We start from the raw sequence: 15,247 nt of genomic DNA, 5'->3' as shown, positions 1-15,247 counted from the left end.
GTGACAAAATCAGGACAGAATATTTTAGTGAATAAAACTATATAAAGATATATATAAATTTATATATAAATATATATATAAATAATATATAAATAATATATACATTGAGAATTAAGAAATTTAAGGCCACCACTGAGTTTACTTTCAGATAGTCCTTGTTGTTTCAGTTTATTTTATCACGAGTTATTTAACAGTCTGATATTTCTTTTTCTGTTTTTTAGTTCCACCAAAAATGGAAATAACAAGATCATATTGTCTGTTTAGATGTTGATTGCCAGTGGTCCAGGATTTACCCTGTGTATGTGTAGCAATATATGGCTAAAGATATTGTTGCTACCATATCGATGATCTCTATAGGTCTCTTCCAACCTCTACAATTCTGTGATTCTGTGACTCTGTGATATGTAACATAATATATTAATTAATAATCAAGGCCATCAGTATTTGTCAGAAAGAATAAAATGACAAAACCTCTGCATAGCCTCAGAGATGTAAGCAGTTAAGGCATATGGCTTGATAAACTCTTTTTGAAATGAGATAAAATAATAGAGTGAAACAACTGCTCTGAGTATTTTACAGTTTTCCATCAACACAACTTTGGAGTGTCCTAAGTATTTTAATACATGTACAAAACAATACTTATTTGGTTGTCTGGTAAGCAATTTTTTTTACAGTTCTTGTTGGTAGCTAGAAAACTGATGCGAAAACATGAAGTTATTTGCTGCTGTCACAGTAAAACACTCGCAGAGTAGGAAGTTAGATAATTCTTCAAAGAAAAGGTACAGAGATGTGCACTGTTCTTCAGTGAGCAGACCTGAAAAATTCTCTAATGAAAAACAAGATTTATCATTTGCATTGCACAATTCTTCTATGAGTGTGACAAGCTAGATCTTCTCTGTCATGTATTTGATTTAGAAACTTATTGAGATACACAGCTACTTCACAGCAGCCAGATAAATCTGGCAGATATGATTAAGTGAGCATAAGGCTTTCTAAGATTCTGTAAAATGCATACCACTTTCTGATTGCCCTCACTCAGTATGTGAGTGGCATTGAAATCTCTCATCTCAAATGAACATCATATTTACCCAAGCATTCTATTAATGTGAATTCAGATTATGAAAAGCCACATGAAATCATATTTTCTCAGACTGAGATTTACTGAAAAGAGGCTGGAATAGAATGTCATCACTGAGAGGAAAACACGGGAACATAAAAAGCTTAAATGCATTGCTGCAGGGATTCCTCCTACTTGCTGAATGCATGGTTCAATATAGTAGTGATATGCTTTATCCCACATCTAGCCAGCTATGTCAAGGAACAGCATAGCTGTTGGCTTACTCTTACCTAGCTGGGCATGATTCCTAGGAAAATACTAGCACTCTTGTAGCATTATTGCACTGATCCTTGTATTTCACCATACTCCTGTGATCAAAATTCTCATTGCCACTTCATAAGTTCAGGTATGGTAACTAGGGAGTGAAAGCAAGCATTCTGTTTCATCTCAACTACACATCCTAGTACTACAAAAGAACAACAATTTAGAAAATTACATATGAAAGAAGAGACACTTGTGACTGATAAATATGATTTGAGTGTAAGATTACTTGACATTTTTTTAACTTTGGGATTGATTATGGTAGCTATGGTGTCCTGGAATTTCACAGGTAAATATAAATATAAATCCACTATGTTCTAATGCATCTTCATCTTTATCACTGCATGCTGTTTTGGGCAAAATTATGACATAAAACTATTAGGGAGCATCCAGAGGAGGGTGGTGAAGATAGTGAGAGGTCTAGAGGGCAAGACATATGAGGAGAAGCTGAGGTCCCTTGGTTTGTTCAGCCCAGAGAAGAGCAGACGGAGGGGAGGCCTCATGGCAGCTGCAGCTTTCCATGATGAGAGCAGAGAGACATTGCCAATCTCTCTGGTGACAGTGACAGAGCCTGAGCGAATGGCATAGAGCTACATCAGGAGAGGTTTATGTTGGATATTAGGAAAAGATTCTTCACTAAGAGGACTGTCAGGCATTAAAAGAGGATCCCTGGGGAAGTGGTAATGAACCCAAGCTGCTGAACTTCAAGAAGAATTTGGACAATGCTTTGAGGCAGGGGAGTTGAATTTTATATGGTCCAGTATGGAACCAGGAATTGGACTCTTTTGAATCCCTTCCAACTCAGGATATTCTATCATTTTAGTCAATGGCACTATGAAATCTTTAGGTCAATGAGCAGTCTGAGGAAGAACTTGCACCATACTTTACCTTACTTGACATATTTGCTCATTTCCAGAAGTTTCTGTTATGACCAGAATAGATATAACAGGATCTCTGCGGTTACTAAGAAGTCTTTATGAGTAGTTGCCTCTAAATAATATATTTTTACTGAAGGGAATAGCTACATAGAAAAAAATATGTCTAATAATTTAACACAGCAAATCTTTCTATAATTCTGTTTTGATGCTCTTTTTGTTTTTTGGCTTTTATTAGAGTAAGACAATCCATTAGTTTTTGTTTAAGGAAGGACATACTATTGGAGATTGTTATTATAATAAATAAATAGAAAATAAATATAAAAAGTAATAAAAATAAATACAAAATAATAAAAATAAATACAAAGAACACAAGATTCTTCCTTCCTTCCTTCCTTCCTTCCTTCCTTCCTTCCTTCCTTCCTTCCTTCCTTCCTTCCTTCCTTCCTTCCTTCCTTCTTCCTTCCTTGCCCTTCCTTCCCCTTCCTTCCTTCCTTCCTTTCCTCCTTCCTTCTCTCCTTCCTTCTTCCTTCCCTTCTTCCTTCCTTCCTTCTTCCTTCCTTCCTTCCTTCCTTCTTCCTTCCTTCCTTCCTTCCTTCCCTTCCTTCCTTCCTTCCTTCCTTCCTTCCTTCCTTCCTCTCCTTTCCTTCCTTCCTTCCTTTCCCTCCTTCCTTCCTTCCTTTCCTTCCTCCTCTCCTTCCTCCCTTCCTTCCTCCTTCCTTTCCTTCCTTCCCTCCTTCCTTCCTTCCTTCCTTCTTCCTTCCTTCCTTCCTTCCTTCCTTCCTTCCTTCCTTCTTCCTTCCTTCCTTCCTTCCTTCCTTCTCCTTCCTTCCTTTCCTTCCTTCTCCTTCCTTCCTTCCTTCCTTCCTTCCTTCCTTCCTTCCTTCCCTTCCTTCCTCTTCCTTCCTTCCCTTCCTTCCCTTCCTTCCTTTCCTTCTTTCTTCCTTCCTTCCTTCCTTCCTTCCTTCCTTCCTTCCTTCCTTCCTTCTTCCTTCCTTCCTTCCTTCCTTCCTTCTTCCTTCCTTCCTTCCTTCCTTCCTTCCTTCCTTCCTTCCTTCCTTCCTTCCTTCCTTCCTTCCTTCCTTTCCTTCTTCCTCTCTTCCTTCCTTCCTTCCCTCCTCCTTCTCTTCCCTCCTTCCCTCCCTCCCTCCTTCCCTCCTTCCCCTCCTTCCTCCTTCCTTCCTTCCTTCCTTCCTTCCTTCCTTCCTTCCTTCCTTCCTTCCTTCCTTCCTCCTTCCTTCCTTCCTTCCTTCCTTCCTTCCTTCCTTCCTTCCTTCCTTCCTTCCTTCCTTCCTTCCTCTTCCTTCCTTCCTTCCATCTTCCTTCTTTCCATGCTCCTTCCTTCCTTCCTCTCCTTTCTTCTTCCTTCCTTCCTCCTTCCTTCCTTCCTTCCTTCCTTCCTTCCTTCCTTCCTTCCTTCCTTCCTTCCTTCCTTCCTCTTTCATTTGATAAATGTTGATATTTTAGCAATTTTCTTTGCAGTTGTAATCTTAATTGTGCTCAAAAGACCACAGTTAATTCTATATTCCAAACGAAACTTGAAAAGTAAAAATTCAATCGTATTTCACTTTATCTGTGGGAAATAACTTGAATGATGTACTGAAATTGTGTTTACTTTTCCAGAAATTCTCTGCCAAATAACATTTATATTTCCAGTATTTTCATCACATCAATATGATAGGACAGGAAAGTAAAACAAAACAAAACAAAAGAACAACAACAAAAAAAAACAAACAAAAAAAAAAAACAATACATTATTGTTATTTTAATTATGAGAAATGCAATATTAAGTTGCTTTAAAAGTGTACTGTCTGGTAACATATTAATAGTTCCATGTATATATGTATATAGCTGTGAACATATTCATGGCAGAAAAATGCATTATTATTCAGTTATGTTTTTACATTTTAGACAAGCTACCAGATATTGATTTGTTTTGCACACACACACAAAAAAGTGAGATTTCAAAAGAGATTTCAATATTATTGTGATAATTTGTGTTTGGAAAAGTTGCACTATGTGCACATATGCATAGGTCGCTCTGAAAGTAATGCCTCCTATTTCCATGGAAACTACAACAGGTACAAAGAGCACAGTCACATTCTTTGCAAAGAGTAAATTAGTCATTACAAAACAGTGTTTTTCAATATAATTACCATCATTAGGTGACTTGACCTGACACAGATGGTCTTCAGGTCTTCATTTCATGGTGTGACATCTCTGCATGGCCATGTAGAACATGGCTTGTCCTTCACTTTGCTGTCACCACAGCTGAAATACACCACCCACTGCCTCACTGTGCTCACATCCGTTGTTCAGTTTCTGTAAACATTCAGCAAGTGACAATAAATTTCAATAGGTGCAGTTTTTTCTGCTTGGAAGAATTCAGTGACACACCTTTGCTTCATCTGCAATTCCATGTCAGACACCATTTGTCAGACTGCCCCTCTGCTGCCATCTGTCACACAGCAACAAAATATTTGTGGAAAGGTTCAACTTTTATTGCCATACCACCATCACCTACCTCTGACACTGTGGAAAATATATATATATTCATATATATATATAATATAAATATATATATATATATATAACATTATGAGAAAATTAACCAAAAATTAGATTAGCATGCGAATGCTAGTTTTCCCTAACAGATCAATAGGAATCAACTTAGAATGTTTCTTATTTCCCGGTTCTTGCTCTTGTAACCCACAATAGCTTCCTTCTCCAACATACCACACCAGAGAAAATGGTTACCCAGGTGCAAGGTTTTCTGTGCATCTGCTGTTTCTCACTTTACTAAGAACAAGTGAATTTACTGTGACAGAATGTACCTTTATTGGAGTTTAGATTCAGGTATTTTTGCCATCTATTACAAAATTCCTTTTATTTAAAAAAATAATTAATTAATTAAATTTAAGGGGGGGCTGGAAAAAAAAGCTTCGAGAAAAGCAAGACATATGCCAAGAGGAAACTTCAGTAAAACATAGATTTCCTTTTGCTCCCTATCTCTTTTATGTTTATTCAGAAAACACCACCTTAAATGAACTTCCTACTGATCACCTTGCTGCCCCCTCCCATGTTTCTCTTAACATCCTCTTCCTGAGAACAAAATGCATTTTCCTCTCCCATCTCAAGAGCTTTCACAAAAGTTTGTGAAGCATTTCAGCATGTTTCCAATTTTTGTTTTCTAGGCTGAAATGACATCTGTGTAAATTTCAGAAATTGCTTTTAGCCTCCTTCACAGAATGGAAACCCATTTCCTAGTCTTTGCTCTAATATCATTCATTTTTAAGCTATTAAGCCAATCATCCAAACTGGTAGGAATTTCTCATAGCTTTTTCTTGGAGAAGTACCTTATTCCAACACTGTAACAACCAATTTAATATACTGTTACTTCTATCTTCAGTAGGCTACTTTTTCAAGCCACGTAGGGTTCACTCAGTGTATCTGTAGATTTCTACAACATAACTGTTTCATTTTTGAGCCATAACTTTATTTCATAGGTGGCAGAAAGATCAAAAGAGATTATAAATATTCAGGGCACTATTCACCTATCTTGGATTGAAACTACTCATAACTTAACATTCTCCTTTCCTCTCTACAATTAGGACTACCAAGACACCTAGCTTGTACACTAAAGACAAAAGTTAGACTCTAAGAACTGTGATGTTTACATTGTAGTGTCAGGAAATAAAATTGAAACACATTAAATCACATTAAATATTGATAAGAACTCATAATTTTGTTCTTCTTTCAGCCTTTCCGGACCAGATAATCATATACAGACATTATTTTGGTATTATATATTCTTAATTTTAAATAATCTCTTCCATATCTTGATGGAAGTCAGGCTGTACTGAAGTTCAGAGTGAAATTTAACTAATTGTCAGTATGATCAGGAGGGAGGTGATCATGTGTGACCTAGCCTTTCAAATAATCTTCTTCAGACACAGAAAGACAGAGGCATGACAAAGGTACAATTAATTTGTCCAAAATTGATCCTGACAATAATAATAATAAAATAAAATTGACATTTAAAAAAAAAAAAAAAAAAGATGAAAATAAAAGAACTGGATGCTTTTTTTGGTTGTTTGAATAAAGAATATTAAAATATTGTTGCAAGTGACTCACATTGATCAATGAAGTCCAATTCCTGACTTCCCACAGAATTACCTGAAAATTAAATCAAATGTCTCGAATGCACCAGTACAGACTGGGGGATGACCTGCTAGAGAGGAGATCTGCTGAGAGGGACCTGGGCGTCCTGGTGGACGACAGGTTGGCCATGAGCCAGCAGTGTGCCCTTGTAGCCAAAAAGGCCAATGGCATACTGGGGTGCATTAAATAGAGCGTGTCCAGCAGGTCAAGGGAGGTGATCCTCCCCCTCTACTCTGCCCTGGTGAGGTCTCATCTGGAATATTGTGTCCAGTTCTGGGCTCCTCAGTACAAAAAATACAGGGATCTCTTGGAAAGAGTCCAGCGGAGGGCCACAAAGATGGTGAAGGGTCTGGAGCTCCCCTATGAGGAGTGACTAAGTGAACTGGGTCTGTTTAGCCTTGAGAAAAGAAGGCTGAGGGGGGATTTGATCCAGGTTTATAAATACATGAGGTGTGGGGGACATAGTGGTGAGGCTGGTCTTTTTTCAGTAGTGTGTGGGGACAGGACTAGGAGTAATGGGATGAAAGTACAGCATAGGAAGTTCCACATGAATGTGCACAAGAACTTCTTTACAGTGTGGGTGACGGAGCACTGGAACAGGCTGCCCAGGGAGGTGGTGGAGTCTCCTTCTCTGGAGATATTCAAGACCCGCCTGGACGCCTACCTGTGTGATGTGGTGTAGGGAGCCTGCTTTGGCAGGGGGGTTGGACTCGATGACCTCTAGAGGTCCCTTCCAACCCCTACAGTTCTGTGATTCTGTGATTCTGTGATTTTGTGATTCTGTGATTCTGTGAAAATTAAACCAAACATCTGGAAGCATTGTACAAATGTTTCTGGAACTGTAGCAGGCTTGCTGCAGTGATCATTTCCTTGGTAAATCTGTTCTACTGTCCAAGCTGTATTGCTTTATACTGGTAGGTTTTTGGTTTTTTTTTTAATTGTGGTTTGTTGTTTTGTTTGGTTTTTTTTTTACTTTTTTTTCTTTTTTTTCCCCCTGTCTGTTTTCTTTTGTCCTTTTAAGTTTGATTGTGATATGAACTACTTCTATTTCAAATAAACAATTTCTCCTTGGTTTCAGCTTTAAAGTGCAACATTTTACAAGAATTTATTTGGCTCCTAAGTGTATTCTTTTATTTACCATCCAGTCATACTTCTGTATCTTTTTATGTGCTTTCCTTCTTCTCTCTTTTCTTTTTCCATTACCTTATATCTGTGAAAAGCATTATCAAGTCTGCTGCCAATTTTTAAAAACTCTTTGAGTTTTGACATTTCAACATTTTCATCTCTTTTCTTTCACACAGTGGTCTTTTATACACTGTTTGTACTTGAGGGAAATCAAAACATGAGGTAGCTATTCTGTGCAATAGCTATTTTGCCCTTTACATTCTGAAATGATATTATGAACAGCACAAAGCCATTACGGATTTTGAAATTCTTTAATATAATGGGTACACAGAAAAATAGTGGATATCAGTCAGGCTATACGTAGCATCTTCTTGCTGGAATGCAATTAACATTTTTGTTCCATTCCGAAACAATTTTAGTGGACCATGCAAGTAGCCAGAAAAGACGTAGATATTTTCAGGACGAAAATGGAAGTGGATGCCTCAGCATGCAGAAATTTTAATAATTATTTGCACTGACTGTGTTAAGTAATTTCAGACTCCCCCAGTTCAATAATAATAATAATGACTTTTATTTAATTTTTTTTTTTTTTTTTTTTTAAAGTTTTGTAAAATCTTTAGTATGTTGCTGTTGACAGTTTAAGGGCTGGTTCAGTGCATTTCCATGACTAGTGCGGTGGAGGGATTTCACAAAATCCATGCCTCTGGAAAACTGAAACAGGGCAACCCGAAATAATTAAAAACAGCAGCAACGATCTGAGGAGAAACAAACTAATTTACTAAATATGGAATAGAAATGCAAGATAACACACTATAATACAATATAACTACAACTGAAGCCAATAAATCAAATATAATGAGAGAGTATCTGAAAGCTGTAGGCCTTACAGTAATACTAAAGTGATGCATGCGGTCCGGATGGGCAGCAGAGGGGAGAGGCAATGGAGAAGAGAGAAGATAGGGATCAGGTGATCTTGCCAGGAGTTCTATCTCCTCTCTGACTGCAAAACCTCCTGGGGAATGTAGTTCTTCTCTTCTGGGCAGGTACCTGGAGCTGGAGTGTTAACACTTTAACTCCCAGTGCACTATGTGATTTTACAATGTGGAATACCAGTAACCAAAAATCATGAAACCATGACAATTGCATATAGAATATAAAGTATATTCATATGAACTAAAAGCTGTAGAAGACATTTCCTACAGAACATTTTTTATCAGCTTTCATGATATTCAAACAAGTTCTACTATCTTGGATTATATACTTTGTTTTTCAAGCCTTGATTAGTAAATAGTAATAACTTTTTCCTTTCATATGACTACACAGCTTATTTCTTTTAGGATCTTGTGATGTAGGAATTAATCAGTTTTGATCACAGTTAGAGACAACATGAGAATTTAAGGAAAATATGGACAAATACTATTTCCATAATATTTGATTTTTAGTTTGTATTCTGAAGATATCAAATTTTATCAAAAGACATACAATATCCAGTTGAAGTGAGAATATATAATTATGCAGAAAGATGCTGTTACCAATCTGATGCTCACCCAGAACTGAAAAATTTCAGAGACTATCTATTCTCCATTTAATTGTCCATATCTCCTTCTTTAATCACTTTAATCATAGAATTTCTTTGACTGGGAATGAAAATAATGATGATAATGATGATAATGATGATGATGATGATGATAATAATAATAATAATAATAATAAATTAGATATAGAATTATCCTGTGGCAAATAATAGCTAAAGTCTCTTAAGTAACGGCAGCAAGAATGTAAGTTCAGGAAAATAGCTGCAAAAATTGTTTTTGACCTTTTGTCTGTGTCTAACATAAAGCTTTTAGCAGAGAGGTCTCTAGTGTCCATTCAGGACATCTAGTCTCTGAATTTACTGGGGGGGTGGGGATGATGACAGAAAGAAAATAAAAAGGTAGACTCTTCAGCAACTCTAACCTACAGAAACTCAACTTTCAACCAAATACTGCATCTTTCACAATGTCCACTCCTGTTAGAAGAGAAGTTGCCTTACTATTGCTTCTCTCTTCTCCAAATACTCTATGCCCAGCACTGATCCAGAAAGGTACAGCAAGCTATTTGAAATATTACATATTATTATTGGAGTATTACTTATAAAGTTTTTGTTGATAAAGGATAAAAGTTTTATTAGACACTAGGAAAATTTTGAGGGATATTCACAGTACCATATAAAACATCTCAGAAATAATCTGCATAAATCTGCCTTGACTGTTTAGTCACTGTGATCTCACTTTGATTTTTTCCAGACAAAATTCAGATTAAAACAAAATGAAGGGAAGACAGATAGATTTTCTTCTATTTACACTGCTTGGAGATACATGACTTCAAATGAATAAACTGTGCCTCTTCTCATTCTCTCATATATTATCAGAGGTAGGTGTATTCTCAATATTGTGAATAACTGTAAAGGTTTACTGCTAGAAAATCAGATATTAAAGAAAAAGATTAAAATAAGATTTTAAATATTAGTTATTGTGAAGCTGGTCTCCACCATTCTCTTCTACCAGTAGTTTCATTCATGACCAGAAAAATCTTTGTAGTTCATCACAAACCCTTTCTGATTAATAAAAGACAGTAGATAAAGCAATTACTGCTCTGCTTCACTTAACTAGCTCCTCTATTAGAAGATTTCCACAGATTCTGTGTTTAAATCTTAGGGCAAGTAGGAAAAGCTTCCCACTGGTTACATGTTAACTTTTATCAAGATAGTTCACTTGAAAGATATTGATACAATGAAAAATATGTTGGGTTGTTAATAAGACATTTTTACTCAAAGGAGTAAATAAGGACCTTTCTCACTTTACATGCTACAAAATTCAGTGAAAATTGAACGAGTGAATCATATGAGTGAATACAGTTTTCAAGAGGTCACATTTTAAAAGTTCTTTCTCAATTACCTATGGCTATAGTGCTTCCATGGAAAGGAATTTAAAGTTGTTTTTCTTTTTGTTTGTTTTTGTTTCTAAATTGAATATTGCAGTCCATCTTTCATACTATATACTGGATTATGTCTTAATACTGGACTGGTTATAGTACTGTAAGTTTCAGAGGATTGTTTACAGATCATTTACGTTAATATTTTACTAAAAATTTAGCATAGGTATAGTACAATAATAAATGTAGCTTACTCTGAATTCTCATAGAAACTTTCTTATTGACATCTTGTTTCATTTTACTGAAATGAACTCATAGAAGTCATTTACAAGAGCAAAAGTTTTGTCTGCCTAAATCGCTAAGGATTCCTTCTTCCAATTTACTTTGATTTTCTAATAGGGAATATAAAAGCAATGTGTTTATTGTTTTTTCCAACAAACCCACAAGCTTTAATAATCTGTTGTACAAACATAAAAAGAGTGCTTCCTTTCAAGGATCATTTATAATTCAGTAATAATGTTTTTTATACTATCATAATACTATTTGATTTGTACGCTCTATGACATCAATTCTGCTTGCTATTACATTGGTTGCACAAGCTGTCTTAGGACTATTCTTCAGGGAGAAATTCTCCTGCTACCAAATCTCTTCTTGCAATTGAACTTCACTATGCTTTCAGCCTTAATTCAATGCATTCACCTCTGCAGTACTAATTGACTCAAGATGTAAGTGATATATTTTTAGATTTTTTTTTTTTTTCATGATCTTTGTTCAGTATGTGAAGTCAGTCTTGACTTGTTCATGTATAACATTATTGTAAAGTTGAAAGGTGTTCTCAATAAATGAAGTAAACTGCATACTGACGCACAGTTTTCTGACCCACTTCTTTTTCCCTCTATGTTTTCTTCAGTATTTCAGTCTAAAGCTAAACAAGTGAGCCAGTAGGTAGTATTGTAAGGCTCTGGAGATTTTTTACAAGGATAGTCAACAAGTACTTTTCTTTCCCAGTAGAAATATATTATGTTCTGTTGCTGTTTTTCTATGATAGCAATTGAGAACATTTATGAACAAGTATTGGCTTATACTCTCTAAGGATCTATAAGGCAAGATTATTTATTTAGCCTTCAAATAATATCAATAAAATGGATAAAGCTATAAAAATCTGATGCACTGCATAAATGTAAATTCACAAATTACACCTGTGTTAAGAGGATGACTTGAATAACAAATTTCAAGGTGATTAAAGACAGACACACTACAGTGTAATGTTATCATAACTGAGCCTTATGTTCTTATAATTGTATAAGATCTGAACGCATTTTTCTTCAGTGATTTCAAGTTTTATACTAATCCTTTTATTTGAAGATGTTCTTCAGAAGCCCTTGTTCATCCAGGAGCATCACCAATGACAAGTGACATGACTTTGCCCTTAGTATGAACATAACATTCCATAGCAGACATTAAGAGGTCTCAATTTAATAGACTAGTTTTTAAAATCAATTTCTATTCAGAAAAAAATAACAATACTACTACTAATAATAGTTCAATATATTTACCGTTTCAACCTTAGTAACTTTATATTAACTAAGCTCTGTTGTAGTCTTGAAGAACTGCTGGTAGTACCATTCATGTGCAGCACAGGACCATACAGGGGCACTGCGTCCAACTCCAATGAGATGTTCAAAGGCCACATGCCTAATGTGCACCTGGCCAAGAGCCAAAGATTCTACAGAGATCCTTCAGGGCTCAGTCAGAAAGATTCATGCCATCGAGAGGTGAGAAGTGACAGTGCTGCCACAGGCATCCCATCACATGACTGAAAGATGGATTAGACATTAAACTGCCTGTCATAGTGGCCAGCAACTACCTTTATAGTTTCAAATATCTTGTTTCAGAGCAAGATATATGGATTACCTGAGGCCAGCTCATCATCTTTGTCCCATTGCCTTTCTATGAAATCCCCATGACATGGGAGCTGCATCTGAACATCTTGCTAGGTGTGGTTCACAGGACATGCATGAATAGGTGACGTGTATTTGGAATATTACTGGTACTGCATTCAAATTATTAATATCTGCCTCTAGGACAAACTCATTGAATACAACTACACCAGGGGAGAACTATATATTTTACTCTTTGAGTTATGTAGACATGATTATCAGATGTCAAATTCTGCCTTTAATTTTTGCTTGTTGGTTGTTATATTAGTTAGCTTTTTGTTTGTTTGTTCATTGATTTTTTTTGGGGGGTGATGGTTGTGGTTTTTTGTTTGTTTTAAGGTTTTTTTTGTGGTTGATGGGGTGGGGTGGGGTGGGGTTAGATGAATGATAACAAGTTTTAACACACGTAGGAATATTACTCAGGGAGAAAAAAAATCCATTTCCTCTGATGATATGGGGGAAACTGAGCTAAATAACACTGAATCCTAAAAGCCATAAAATCACAATTGTGCAAATTAAATTCAACTTATTTATTATAAATTTCAACTACTCAGTTTTAATTTTAAAATCATACTTTTTCCTCATTGAAATTATGCTTTAGGACAAAGCACTTGTTGTTCACAACAGAAAAAGCAAATACATAACATTTTGTTCTATTTTCTTAGACCCATGCTATTTGTTCTTTGCTCTTAAAACACTTATTTACTTTTTTTGGTTTGTTTTGTTTTTAATTTACTACTATATTATTTGAATAGTCAGTACTGATTTCATCCATCACCTGTGGTATGAAGTTATAGTTTTAAAACCAGTGAAGCATAAAGTTATTACTGCTGTCTGGCAGTGGTTATTCAATTATGCCTGGCCAGATAGTTTAGAGGACCCACAGTTTTGCAATACGTACTCTTCCAATACTCTATATTATACAGTTTATTAAAATAATTCACTTTTAATGAATACACAGGAATGAAAAATTGTGAAGAAAGTTTATAAAACATTTATAAGATAAAATTCAGGAGCTGTTTTATACGGCGCATTACATTGTTGAAGTTACAGAATCATTCTTCCACAAATCAGTTTCCCTGCATTGCTGATCTTTGTTCTTTATGCCTCCTGGCATCTTATGACAATGATGAGTCTTATCCCCTGTCCCATGCTGCCTTGTTTCTTCCTCTGACAGTATTTTATCCTGAGGAATGAGTGAGGCACAGATTCCATATAGAAAGGGATGAATTCATATCATGAGAAATTGCTACACAAGACCTATGTATGTCAGGTCTTTGAAGTGTTCAATTAGCAACAGATAACAGTTTTAATGCTAACTTCTCCTCCAGGTGATTTTGAAACATAAAGGTGTCTTCCTCTTTTCAAAAATACAGTTGTTCAATGTCATGTTGATTTCCCTGTGTTTCACCATTTGAGCTCCTTAAATATTTAACCTATCGCTCAATTAAAAAAGTACCCTGATCTCTAATCCAAGGAAGGTCTACAGTTCTTTACATCCCTTTTCCCCTGTAGGTGATAAACTTAAGCTCTTTAAGCACACACACTGGGGAGGAATCAAAATTCATTGTAAAACAACTTAATTTTAGTCTAAGTGAGACTGAGTACAGTCATTCTCATAAAGAGTTGAAAACAATATCTCGCCATGAGACTATCAAGCTATCATAGAGTATAGGAAGTCTTGACAATGTTGATAATAAAAGTTAGTCTTGATAATTTATCTTTCTGATAAAGTCGTGAAACAATTTTTAAGGAAAATGACATACAACTCTAAGTAAGCTATTAAATTAAAATTTAAGTATTGCCAGGAGCTATACTGTTCAAAACTTATAAAGATTTTTGTGAGAGCTGTGTATAAAAGTTACCTTTATTTTCCTTTATTTTAGAAATACATTTGGTGCACTTTTGTTGCCAATGTCATCAGACTTTTCAGAAGCAGGAAAACACTGTATGTTCCAAAATGTAAATGGAAATTTATGAAGATGAATTTTCCTCAGAAACTATTTTTTAATGAAACCTCTATTTCTACACTGTACTTTGGATAGCAGAGGAGCAGAGACATTCTGTCTCTTATTTTCCGTCTCCAGTTTTAGAGGCATTTAAGCTTCCAAATAAGGCAGATTTAACCAAAATACATTACCAAAAGAATGCCCTTCTCTGCACCCTATACTCTGTTCTGTTCTCCCAAATAACTTCTCACTTCCACTTTTGTCTCAGAATTAGAGTCTCTTCTTAAATTCTAACAAGTTACAGCTGTTGTGGTTTTCAGCTTCTTGAAATAACTCCCACATTTTTAAGGAACCTCAGGTCTGCACTGTCAGTCTCAACAGGGAGGTGAAACACACATCTGTGTGCAGTCATAAAACTCAATATGAAGTTTTAATGGACTATAATTTAGATTTAAAATAGTACTTAGAATTTTGTCTTGTATTTGTTTTTGAATGAAAACAGAATCACTGGAAGTTGTTTCATATAATTAAATGACAGGTTGGTTTAATATGGAGATTGCAGGATGAAAAAATAATTCACCCTACAGGAAACATTACAGAAAAAAACAAAACAAAACAAAAAAAAAACCAAAAAAAAAAACCAAACAAAAAAAACCCAGCAAACATCCAAAAGACATAATTTAAAACCATGTGTTCATCTTGTCTTTAACCTGCTGTTTCCTCCTGTAAGAGTAAACCTCTATAGCTCTCTCTATGAACAGTTTTGTTCTCTAGATCACTGATTTATACAGTATGCTGGAAGCACTTTGCTATCTGTGTACAAGAGTGCTACATATTTTTATATAAAAGAAAACTGTGTTGACATGCATACTTTGAAGTATGGCAAATGACAAAGCTGTATGTATT

The sequence above is a fragment of the Coturnix japonica genome, chromosome 1 (genome assembly GCF_001577835.2).
Source record: "Coturnix japonica isolate 7356 chromosome 1, Coturnix japonica 2.1, whole genome shotgun sequence".
Classification (NCBI taxonomy): domain Eukaryota; kingdom Metazoa; phylum Chordata; class Aves; order Galliformes; family Phasianidae; genus Coturnix; species Coturnix japonica.
Note: the sequence above shows the minus strand (reverse complement) of the source record.